This window comes from Triticum aestivum, chromosome 4D (assembly GCF_018294505.1).
Source record: "Triticum aestivum cultivar Chinese Spring chromosome 4D, IWGSC CS RefSeq v2.1, whole genome shotgun sequence".
Taxonomy (NCBI): domain Eukaryota; kingdom Viridiplantae; phylum Streptophyta; class Magnoliopsida; order Poales; family Poaceae; genus Triticum; species Triticum aestivum.
The window spans coordinates 260,616,304-260,628,433 of NC_057805.1; the positions used below are offsets into that span (position 1 = coordinate 260,616,304).

Below are 12,130 nucleotides of genomic sequence, written 5' to 3' on the forward strand. Positions count from 1 at the left end.
TGCTCGTCGCATCCCGAGCCGAGCAGATGCTTGAGCTCGAGCACCCCGCGCGCCAACTCCCGCAGTTGCTTCAACTAGAGCCAAGCCCGTACCAAACCAGCAGCCCCGTCCTAGCCCAACTGGTAGCCTGCCCACGTTTGCAACCAGGAGACCTGGGTTCGAATCCCAGGCTCTCCACAGTTTTCTGTGGTTTGTGTTTTTCATTGTGACACTGACGTCTCGGCCCCACTGTCATACACACACCCGCATAGACCCACTGTCATACAAAAACGCACACAGCTCCCTCCTTTTTTTGTGTTCATATTACCCCGCGCATTCCATTTCTGGAAAGTCCTCTCTTTCCATTTCCGGCAAGTCCATTTCTGGACATTTCCTAGGAGGGAAACATGCCATTTCTGTCATATTCCATTTAGGGCGGTTTCTAACTTATTGCACTTGTGATGATTTTTCTACAGCAACCCTAACATATTATATATGTTTTTGGGGTAGAAAAATCTCACCAATCCAGTGGTGGCATTAGTTTCTGCATTTGAGCAAGTTCATGAACATGTCATTTTACATCATGTTGCTGTTTGTATTTTATGTGTATATTCATGCAAATATGCTATGTGGTTGTTTTGCACATGAATAGCTTCATTTTCATGTATACTTCATGCTAGAATTTGTTCCATGCCATGACATGCCTGGTAGTGAGTTAAACAAGCTTGTAAAGATGCCATGTTGAATCTGGTTCTGCTATGTCTAGCATTTTCACTAAGTCGTTGCTCTGCTGATATTTTTATGCCATGTATCCATGTTGCTACAGTGAGATCCATGCTTATTTTGAGTATGTTCAGTAAGGATGTTTTGGACATATAGGTGAGCTCTATCCATCCATGCCCCTGTTTGCAATTATGGAGTGCCCTAGCATGTCCTAATATTCCTCTACTTTTGCTATAAAATGTTCCTGACAGATTGTTAACATGATATTCAATTTTGCCAAGGTTGTTGTAGTTGATCCATACATGCTATGAACTTGCTCTTGCCATGGTTAGCTTCTTGAACATGCCATGTTGCTGTAGGTATGCTTGTTTTGTCATGCATTGCTTTGTGATGATTGAATCGAGCTCACAAAGATGCCTTCATAATTCTGTTAATGCCATGCTCTGTTTTCTGCTAAGTCTGAAACCTGTTAACAAAACTTTCTATGTTTACATGAGTGCCATCATATCTTCTGATCCTTTTTGGCTCATGGTCAGGAAGGGACTTTTGTTCTATGCATTTAGTAGATTCATGCCATGCCTTGTTTGGCTATGTTAAGTTCCTGTAGCATGTTGATTGCTTGCTATGAATATATCTACCTGATGCTGTTTCAGCCATGTCCAGTATTTTCTCTAAGTCTGTTAACCTGATATCTTTTGCACTTTTTCCATGCTTGTTTGAACCTGTTATGGTGTGATCCAGCCGTAGCTCAGTGTTCATCTTTTGTCAAGCATCTCCTGTAAATTACTGCCATATGCTTTGTTGCTATGTTGGGGTGTTGTAGCATAGTTACTTGTTGCATTCTAAGTGCTATCATGTTGTTAGTCACAGAATCGTGTCATTCTTGTTTTCCTTGCCATTTGCAAACCGTGCATCCGTTTCCGGTGATCTTCATATCGATTTCGACCGAAATCATCTCATATTTCCAGTGGCATACTTGGTTTGCCAAGTTACTGCCTTGTTCATTCTTTTCTTCCGGAGCACGCATATGCATCGCATATCACATCCCGCATATCATGCATATATTGCATCATGTTGCTTGTGCATTTCCCGTGATTGATTGTGGTTCCATTGCTTGTGTTCTTGCTGTGGGTAGAGCCGGGAGATGAGTTCGTGAACGAGGAGCCTGTTGAGTACGCTTACGAGGATCAAGCTTTCGACAACTCTGAGAACCTTGCAGGCAAGACGACCATACCCTCGAAATCACTTCTATCTTTACTTTGCTAGTTGTTCGTTCTATTGCTATGCTGCGCTACCTACCACTTGATATATCATGCCTCCCATATTGCCATGTCGAGCCTCTAACCATCCTTTCCTAGCAAACCGTTGTTTGGCTAAGTTACCGCTTTTGCTCAGCCCCTTCTTATAGCGTTGCTAGTTGCAGGTGAAGTTGAAGTTGGTTCCATGTTGGAACATGGATATTTTGGAATATCACAATATCTCTTATTTCATTAATGCATCTATATATTTGGTAAAGGGTGGAAGGCTCGGCCTTATGCCTGGTGTTTTGTTCCACTCTTGCCGCCCTAGTTTCCGTCATACCGGTATTATGTTTCTTGAGTTTGCGTTCCTTACGCGGTTGGGTGATTTATGGGACCCCCTTGACAGTTCGCCTTGAATAAAACTCCTCCAGCAAGGCCCAACCTTGGTTTTACCATTTGCCACCTAAGCCTTTTCCGTTGGGTTTTCGGGAGCCCGAGGGTCATCTTTATTTAAACCCCCGGGTCAGTGTTCCTCTGAGTGCTGGTCCAAACTAAAGCCCTTTGCAGCGCCACCTCGGGGAAACTTGAGGCCTGGTTTTAGTTGTACGGACTGCTCATCCGGTGTGCCCTGAGAACGAGATATGTGCAGCTCCTATCGGGATTTGTCGGCACATTCAAGCGGCTTTGCTGGTCTTGTTTTACCATTGTCGAAATGTCTTGTAAACCGGGATTCCGAGACTGATCGGGTCTTCCCGGGAGAAGGTTTATCCTTCGTTGACCGTGAGAGCTTATAATGGGCTAAGTTGGGACACCCCTGCAGGGTATTATCTTTCGAAAGCCGTGCCCGCGGTTATGAGGCAGATGGGAATTTGTTAATGTCCGGTTGTAGAGAACTTGACACTTGAATTAATTAAAATACATCAACCGTGTGTGTAGCCGTGATGGTCTCTTCTCGGCGGAGTCCGGGAGGTGAACACGGTTTGAGTTATGCATGAACGTAAGTAGTTTTAGGATCACTTCTCGATCATTTCTAGCTTCGTGGCCGTTGCGTTGCGTCTCTTCTCGCTCTCATTTGCGTATGTTAGCCACCATATATGCTTAGTGCTTGCTGCAGCTCCACCTCATTACCCCATTCTCCTACAAGCTTAAATAGTCCTGATGGGTGTGAGATTGCTGAGTCGTCGTGACTCACAGATTCTACCAAAACAGTTGCAGGTGCCGACGATACCAGTGCAGGTGACACAACCGAGCTCAAGTGGGAGTTCGACGAGGAACGCGGTCGTTACTATGTTTCTTTTCCTGATGATCAGTAGTGGAGCCCAGTTGGGACGATCGGGGATCTAGCATTTGGGGTTATCTTATTTTCATTTGGATTTGACCGTAGTCGGTCTATGTGTGGATTTTGGATGATGTATGAATTAATTTATGTATTGTGTGAAGTGGCGATTGTAAGCCAACTCTCGTTATCCCATTCTTGTTCACTACATGAGATTGTGTGAAGATGACCCTTCTTGCGAGAAAACCACAATGCGGTTATGCCTCTAAGTCGTGCCTCGCCACGTGGGAGATATAGCCGCATCGTGGGCGTTACATGTCTTCTATCAGCAGAAACATATGCAGTAATTACCATGAATAACATTAGTACATTACTTACACGTAAGTTGCGGAGGAAGATTGGAAATTGTTCTTTGTCTGTGGTATAATCTTTCCATGAAGGAAAGATGCGTAGAAAGTTCCTGACAACAATATAAGCTTCGTCTTCTAAACTGGTAAGAAGTGGAACAGGAGTCCTATTTGCTGCAATTGGGGCTCTCTCTCATTCGAAAAGGGATTTGGCAACTGGATTAGGTGTACTCTTTGCTGGAATGGGTTTTTTGCATCCCAGAGCTGGTGCTATGTCAACTGGCATCATCATAATGTTTGCTGCAGTTGGGGTCTGCTGAGTTGGGGCATCAGAGATGGCCAGTGCAGTAGGGCTAGAGTCTGCTAGAGTTGTGGCCGTGTTTTCTGGGTCTGGTGATATTGCAACTACACCTAATGGGCTATTTGATTTATCAGGTGTCACTACCTTTTCCAAATACTTTGTTTGTGCTCCTCCACGATTAGCAATCGCCCTCTTCCTTTTGAACATCTGATACACAAGAACGGCATTTGAATGGATAAATATGGTATGATGACAGATGGGTGAATAACATAGGGCATCTGCATCTGACTCCTCCACTAGGGAGCTACATTGACTTAGGTCTCCCTATCGCTCAGAATCACTGTTAGGATCATATTCTGAGCATGAATTTGTAGGTGGAGAGCGTTTGCATTGCATTGCATCCAGACTTGATTTCAGTCCCTTAATGCCAAGTTTGGCAGCCATGGCATTGTTCTTCTTTATTCTTTTCATGCGCGCAAGCTCATAATCATTATGATGCCATTCAGTATCTGAGATTAATAAAAACATAAAAAGTAGTCAGATTATCTATGGAATGCATTACGGATTCAACTCGAAGAGTGTCTCCCTATAAACCCCTGTGTATACAAAGTTCACCCCCCAACCATGCTGACCAGACCACACACAGAAAAACAAACCACTTATGTCTCTATAACAGGCAGACACACATTTCAAAACTGAAGTAGGAACATTAGAATCATCTCAAATTCCTATTTGAATAAATAAAGTAAGTAATTATGAGTGGCATAATGTTTAGCTTCAAGGGTGAAGTGCAGGTAGTTCGGCACAAAACAAGTAGGCAGATTGTATTCCATGTAAAAGATCGTAGTCTATGTAAAAGGTCGATATGATACTTTCTTTCTATACAATGCAGTGTTCATTGCTCATACAAGATGGAAGAGATCACACAGAGAAATACTATTCACTCATGTCTGCAGTTCCAGTATTTTGAAACAGGGTGGTCCACCCTAAAATAATATTGACAAGAAATATGACAAGGCAAGCATAGAGGTAGTGAATCAATCATTACTTGTGAGCTTACTAGGACAAGTGCGCAAAATTGTAACGCAAAATTTGCGGTAGTATGATGAGATCATATCTCTTACGAATATGACCTTACCTGTAGGATTTGCTTGTGTGGTGTGACTTGTGTGAATTGTGTGAACTTAGTGTTTGGTTTTTTTGTTGGAGTTTTTGTTGCTAGCATGAGCATATGGGTAGTGTTTTCCCCTTAGGTCTTTATTCTGTCTATATCCTAATACATGTTGCAACCCAGTGATGAGTTCAAGTCACACCAAGACCAGACAAGAAGCAAGCACAATCACCAAGACCTGACAAGAAGCAAGCACAATCACCAGGACCTGACAAGAAGCAAGCACAATCTTGCTGAAGGAAGAAACCTGGAGGAAGCTATAATTAATTAGTATATGTTTTACAATAGTTGACGTAAACCTAATAGTTGAGAGGAACAATAGTTGCTTTTGTTTGGCATGCAGAACCAATGGAATTAGCTGAACCTAGTTCGTGATCAAGAGAAATATTCTACAATGCTTGTGAGGATGCCCGAGTGTTAGACTGTGAGATTCACTAATCCATATACAAGGTAATGATTTGGGTGCGGAATGGATTGATCACCATGCCGACTTACTCTTATTATTCGCTTTTGTTATATGGGATGTTTATCTAGAGTGACTTACCAATAGTAGAGTGACGACGTTGGCAAGCCTGAACCTTAGAATGGTATGAGATTTGACCCTTGTAAGAGACACCCATTGACAATAGTAGGTTATACGGTGAGAATAAACCTAGACTCTTTTATGCAGGAACCCCGAAGGATTATGCTTTATGACCACCATGAGAGTATCGATATTTGTTTAGTATTGGCGCAAGACCTATGAGCCATGAAGTTTCAGTGTAAGGAAGACTGCTCTTTTGATAAGGGATTTAGAATTTCAAAGGATGTCTGAAGGATTTTCCTCGAAGGAGCAGGATTTTTGAAGATCGGTGACTCTTATTCTAAGGGTGGTAGTACTCCACACTCTCGGACGAACAATGGATATTCAAGGAGACCCCAACCCTAATCTTTTCTTTCTAGCCTCTTCGAATCTCGAGGACGAGATTCATTTTAAGGGTGGTAGATTTGTAACATACCAAATTTTCATATTTGGTATGTTAATAGGATCGTTCTTCTTTCATCATTATTTTCTATGCATATTTGAATTTTCTGAATATTCAAAGTGTTTTCCAACCGAAGGCAAAATATTTGGAGTGGAGATAATATGATTTCTCCCCTATTAATTAAATATATTTGGAAAATGCTAAGAATATATTTTGGAGTCTAATAAATTTTTTTACTTTGTTGATACGCAGTTATTCTAGAGTTGTTATAATGCTCTTTATGTGCTTGTTTTGCATAAAATAATTTTTTCAAAAATGCATTTGTGTTGTAAAGAAATGTTCACTGTTTCATATAGTAGTAATAATATTTTACTGTATGTTGTGTTTTTTTTTGGATGTCACTAGGTATTTTGTTTTAGTAAAATGCATGTTCTGTATATAGTATAAATATAAATGTGACTTCCTAGGTTTTACTGTGAATCAGGCCTCGGCGCACAGCGGCCCAGCTACCCCTCGCGCGCACGCGCAGCGCCAGCGTCAGCAGGCCGGCCCATTTCTCTCGCTCGGCCGCAGCCCACCCCGCAGGCCTCTCCTTCTGTTTTTTTTCCTTTCCTGCTCTCTGCCGCTGACAGGGCGGACTCGCCCGTCATCTCCCTTGCTCCGCCGTGTTCTTCACGGGCTGTAGCTACCGAACCGGAGCAGAGTCGAATCGATCGGTTCGTCAGCCCTCGCTCACGCCTTCAACCCTATAGATACCCAACGCCCCCTACTCTTCCGATTTTCGCCAAAATCTCCTGTTCCCGTGCCCTAGGGCGTCGTCCCGATCTTGCCGGAGTTCCGCCACCTCCTGAATCTTCTGCTGGTGCGTTTCGTCGCCACCGTCGGTTCCCAGCACCTCTGTTAAACTGTTCTTGGTTGCATCGAGCTTCTATCTCGACCTCACCTCTTAGTGGCACAGGGATTCACCGAACCGAGCGCTACAACCTCGACCAGAAGCAGAGCACCGCCGCCGTCGCTCCAGTCGTCCATCGACGCCACCAGAGGGCGTGATCCTCCCCGACGAGGCCCCTTTTGTCTTCACAGGAGAGTTCTGCGACCGCCCGTCCCTTCCTCCACCGCCGGAGACGCGCGGAAGTCATCGCCGTCTTTCCCCCTGGTCGCTCGCGCCGTCGTCTTCTTCAGGTCCGGCGCGCAGCTCCTCTATTCTCCGGTGAGTCGCCCCCATCCGTCCGATCTTCGTTAAACGGTGGAGATTATATCATCTGTTTTTTTTGAACCGTTTTTCTTTATGTTGCGACCGTCCGCTCTTTAGCCCTCGCAGTGAACAGCCACAGCTAATCCTATCACGCCACATGGCACATCCACAGCAGCCGCAGCAGTTCTTCCAGAATCAGTTTTGGCACAATTTATTTTGGGCAGATTTCATACCAAAATTTCATTTAAGTATATCTTTTAACATATAACTCCAACTTAGATGATTCTTTTTCCTGTGTACTCATATTGACCAGGATCATCTAGTAGAACCGAAGTTTCAAACTTTTGCACTGTTCAAATTTTAATTTGTTTAAATTTGAATTCAAACTTCCGGAGGCCATATCTTTTAAACCGTTGATCCAATTCAGTTGATTCTTTTTGCATTGTGATCCTACTAGCATGTAGATAATATACCTACTGATATGTTCTGTTAATTAAGTTTTTATTTGAATTCATTGTTGTTTACTTTATTGTGGTGTTATGTGAGTACGTTTATTTATCGGTGCATCTGTTATCGTATAGATTGCCCAGAGTGTGAAGCGGATCAGAATTGAGCGTTAGAATACTTCAACACCGTTCAAGGCAAGTTTGCACTTTTAATTTTGCTTATCCTATATTCTGCTATGCGTGTGTGGTTTTATGTTATGCTATATGTTTGGCTTGATATGTGTATTCTGTGTGTACCATGTTTTGTTGTTGATTGTGGTATGTGATGGTGTGATCAACTTGCTATGGTAGGCGCGGGCATGTGTCGAGTGATCCATGAAAGTGGTGAGTGTTTATAGCCGTAGACTCGGGATCATTAACCAGGTGAATGCGTCACTGGCAGAGCGCTCTATTGTCCCTAGTAAATGCGCCATTGACAGAGCGCACTTGAGGCGAGGTATAGTCTTCGGAACATAAATCAGGTGAATGCGTCCTTGGCAGAGCGCTCTATTGTTCCTAGAGAATGCGCCATTGACAGAGCGCACTTGAGATACTTCTGAAGTTCTTGTCATGTTTATTTAGAATCTTTGGGTTATCTTGGGCGAGTAAATTAGAGACGGTTGTGAGTTCAGGAAGTGGAGGTAGGTGAAGACATTCTTCTCCAAACTAACTTGTGTGTTTGTTTGTCATACATTGCTTTGTGGATGTAGGTTTGCTATATCATATTGTGTGATTTGCCAATACATTCAATGTATTGACCCTTGTGGCAGCAACCTATCATGTTGCAGGATTTTCAGATGATCAGTGAGATACAGTAGGGTCGCGAGTCTTCACTCAACATATTCTCCAGTGGGCATTGATGGACTCATCGTTTATTATGCTACCTTTCCGCTGTTATTACTGAATAAAGTTAGCTATGTGCTATTCAGTTTGTAATACTTTATGAATTCTGGATCATACGTTATAGTAAATGATGCACTTGTTATTTGATATTCATATGTACTGTGTGTGCTAGCGAGTCGATCCGGGGACTAGCACAGTGAGCACAGAGACATCGAATCTTATCAGGTTCGGGTCGTTACAGAGACCGTCCAAAATCTGAATCAAGAAGTTTGTCTAGCACTTATTGTTTGCAACTAATCGATGTGAATAATTGGATATCATATCGAATGAGTAAGAAAGACAAGTAAAATTGCCAACAAACCTGGCCTGCAGTAGTAATCTGGGTCAATGTCACTATGACCAACAATCCAAAATGACTAGTGTCTGTTCCTAGGGCCGGAATTTTGAAACCCTGTGAACTTTACATTTACTAAAGATTACTAAAATACATCTAAACCATTAAGTGTAGGTAGCACTCAGTACAAAACAAATCCTACTTCCAGCCCTGCCTAATGAGTAATGAATCAATTATGTCAGTGTTACAGGAACGGGGGTACCCAGACTTGCCTGCCTGCGGCCCACGGCGTGGCTCCATCGACGGCCTGGTACGGCCCAGCTTCAGCGACAACAACACAAGACCCTTGTGAGGGGCCAAGCCTCGCGAGGCGGACGACGCCAAGACCTCCACAAGGAGCGGCCTCCTCAGGCTGGCTCCCGAGGGGCGGAAAGTTCTATGCAAGCCTCACCTCATGAGTCCCAAGGAATCAGCCAAAGGTTTCCATTCACGTGCAACAAGACCAAGACCGCCAGGACAGCAAGATGGAGGTCATCACCGAGCCCACCACGGCGTCACGACCAGAGGCTTTTGCAGGCAAAGACTACTTTTGTCAGGATAGCATGTACTAGTTGTCTCCCTTTGAATTTGGCCGTTGTGGGATCCCTTCTCGCCTTCATTTGGGAAGAGGACCAAGGCCACTATAAATAGGACTTAGCCACCACCATAGGACGGACGGGATCCATTCCACCCTCACACTCACGAGCTCACCCGAGCCCAAGAGCACCTCTCCTCCTGAGGCTGTTCTCCACTGTACTAGTTCATCCTCAGCCCCTCGAGGCCAATCCACCATAAAGCAGGAGTAGGGTTTTACACCGCAAGGTGGCCCGAACCTGGGTAAACTGCTGTGTCCCTTTTCCTTACAGTTCGTCGAGCTAGGCCGCGAGATTAGCGAGTAGGAAGAATGGGGAGGACGAGTTCTTCACACGCACCCCAGAGTTCAAACATCTCAAGGGTTTGCAGAACCCGAAATCCGACATTTGGCGCGCCAGGTAGGGGTGTGTCAGAGCCTCTCTTCCACCGGTCGATCCGCCATCGCTCCACCGCTTCCATGGCTGACGCTCGTCGAGCTCGTGCTGAGCGTAAGGCCGCCCTTGCCGCCTGCGTCGCTCAAACAGCGCCGGCGGGTGACGGCTGCCCTCGCCGCCCCCCATCTCCAGCGGCAAACGCCGCCACCGGCCCCGCGGGCACGAGCAGCAAGCTTCGTCGCTGCACCCTTCTGTGCGGCGGGATGGGCGCACTGCCACCCCGTCTCTGACTCCGGCTGGTTCGTGATCACATGCTCGTCGCAGGCTGGCGAACGCGCAGGCTGCGTTGCTCATGGCGCGCGAGCTCCTGCGCTACCGCCCTATCGACGACCTCTATGAAGACTAGCTGGACCGCATCGCCGAACTTGTCAGCGCCGCCAGGGACTCTCCTGCACCGTCTCGCTCGCTGCCTCACCCGCCGCCTGCTACGGGTGACGTAGCCCATGGAGCACCCCCTCCACCTCCCCGTCAAGATGTCGCCCTCGGGCCAAGGCGCGAGGCCCCGCGGCGCGACCCGCCGCGCAGGGCGTCGGCCCATGAAAAGGAAAGCTTCCAGGTGGTGCAGCGAATGCAAGAAGATGCTCGTGCGCTCCCAGCACTGCCACGTCAAGACCGCGCGCCTTCTACAGTGGGGGCGCGCTAGCACCAAGATCAGGCTCCACCTCCACGACGGGCTCCCGTGACCACAGCAGGTTGTCGCGCCTTCACTCCGGAGCTACGCAGCGTCGTGTGGCCGGGGAAGCTCAAGCCCGACCTGCCTCCACGCTACGACGACACCCCGACCCTGCCGAGTTCCTGCAGCTCTACGAGCTGAGCATCGAGGCGGCCAACGGCGACGAGAAGGTTATGGCGAACTGGTTTCCCATGGCCCTCAAGGATGGTGCGCGCTAGTGGCTCCTGAACCTGCCCGCGGGATCGATCTCCTTCTAGGACGAAATGCAAGAGCATTTCGTCGCCAACTTCCAGGGCACTCGCGACCGTCCACCAGTTGCGGGTGACCTGCAGCGCATCAAGTAGCAGCCAGGAGAGACCTTGCAGAATTACACCCAGCGCTTCAACAGCATTCGCCTCAAGATCCCCAAGGTGTCGGACGAGGCCATCATCTCGGTGTTCACTGATGGCGTCTGTAACGTCAAGATGAAGGAGGAGCTCGCCATACACGAGGACTTGTGCACGGCTCTGGAGATGTTCAACATAGCAACCAAGTGTGCGAGAGCTGAGGAAGGTCGCCTCTCCCTCCTGGAGCTCCCGGGGGCTGACCCAGAAGACAAGAAGGCCATGGCCAAGGATGTGAAGCCCAAGGGACTGGTCGTGCTCGCGGCCGAACCAGAGATGAAGCGCAGTTGCGACCACCCAGAGTCATCCAAGGGCAACCGCCTGTTCTGCGTCTTCCACGACGTGCACAGCCACAACACCAACGACTACCAGGAGCTCAGGGCCATCCGCGACGGGCGCCTCGGTTGTCGCCCTGAGCGCAACAATCGAGGCTACGGCCGCGGAGGAGGCCGAAGTGGAGGACACTGGAACGGCCGCGAGCCCCGCAGGAGTGGCACTATCAGCCTCGTGAGGACCGCTGGCAGGGCCAGCCTCGCGAGGGCCCCTGGAGGGACCAACCTCGTGAGGACTATCCTTAGGGAAACGCTGGCCTTCCTCCGCTACCGCCACCACCAAGAAGGAACGACGAGCACCACCAAGACGAGGGGGCTGGGGGCTTCCAGGAGCCTCGTGCCATCGCCTGCATCCTGGGCGGCGCTCAGGCCCATGCCTCTCATCGCATCTTCAAGCAGTTTGCGCGTGAGGTGAACGCGGCCCTCCCCAAGCACGAGGCTACGCGTTCGCTCAGGTGGTCCAAGTGCACCATCAACTTCAGCACATCCGACCAGCTCAAGTGCGTGGCAACTGTCGGTGCTCTCCCGATGCTCTGCTCGCCTACCATCAGCAACATGCTCATCACCAAAACTCTCATCGATGGCAGTGCAAAGCTCAATGTTCTCTCCATCGAGACGTTCGACCGACTCTAGGTGCCCTGATACGTCTCCAACGTATCTATAATTTTTCATTGTTCCATGCTGTTATATTATCATTCTTGGATGTTTTATAATCATTTTATAGTCATTTTATATAATTTTTTGGTACTAACCTATTGACATAGTGCCAAGTGCCAGTTACTGTTTTCTACATGTTTTTGACATCGCATAAAATC

At 47.2% G+C, this 12,130-nt stretch overlaps 1 long non-coding RNA gene across 1 annotated transcript; it reads left to right on the forward strand.

Annotated features, from left to right (window-relative positions):
* The first annotated feature begins 6,725 nt into the window (after positions 1–6,725).
* Positions 6,726–8,684, forward strand: LOC123099897 (uncharacterized). Its single transcript, XR_006448290.1, has 3 exons — positions 6,726–6,865; positions 6,962–7,213; positions 7,780–8,684. It is a non-coding gene; the product is annotated as an uncharacterized lncRNA (long non-coding RNA).
* The last annotated feature ends 3,446 nt before the right edge of the window (positions 8,685–12,130 follow it).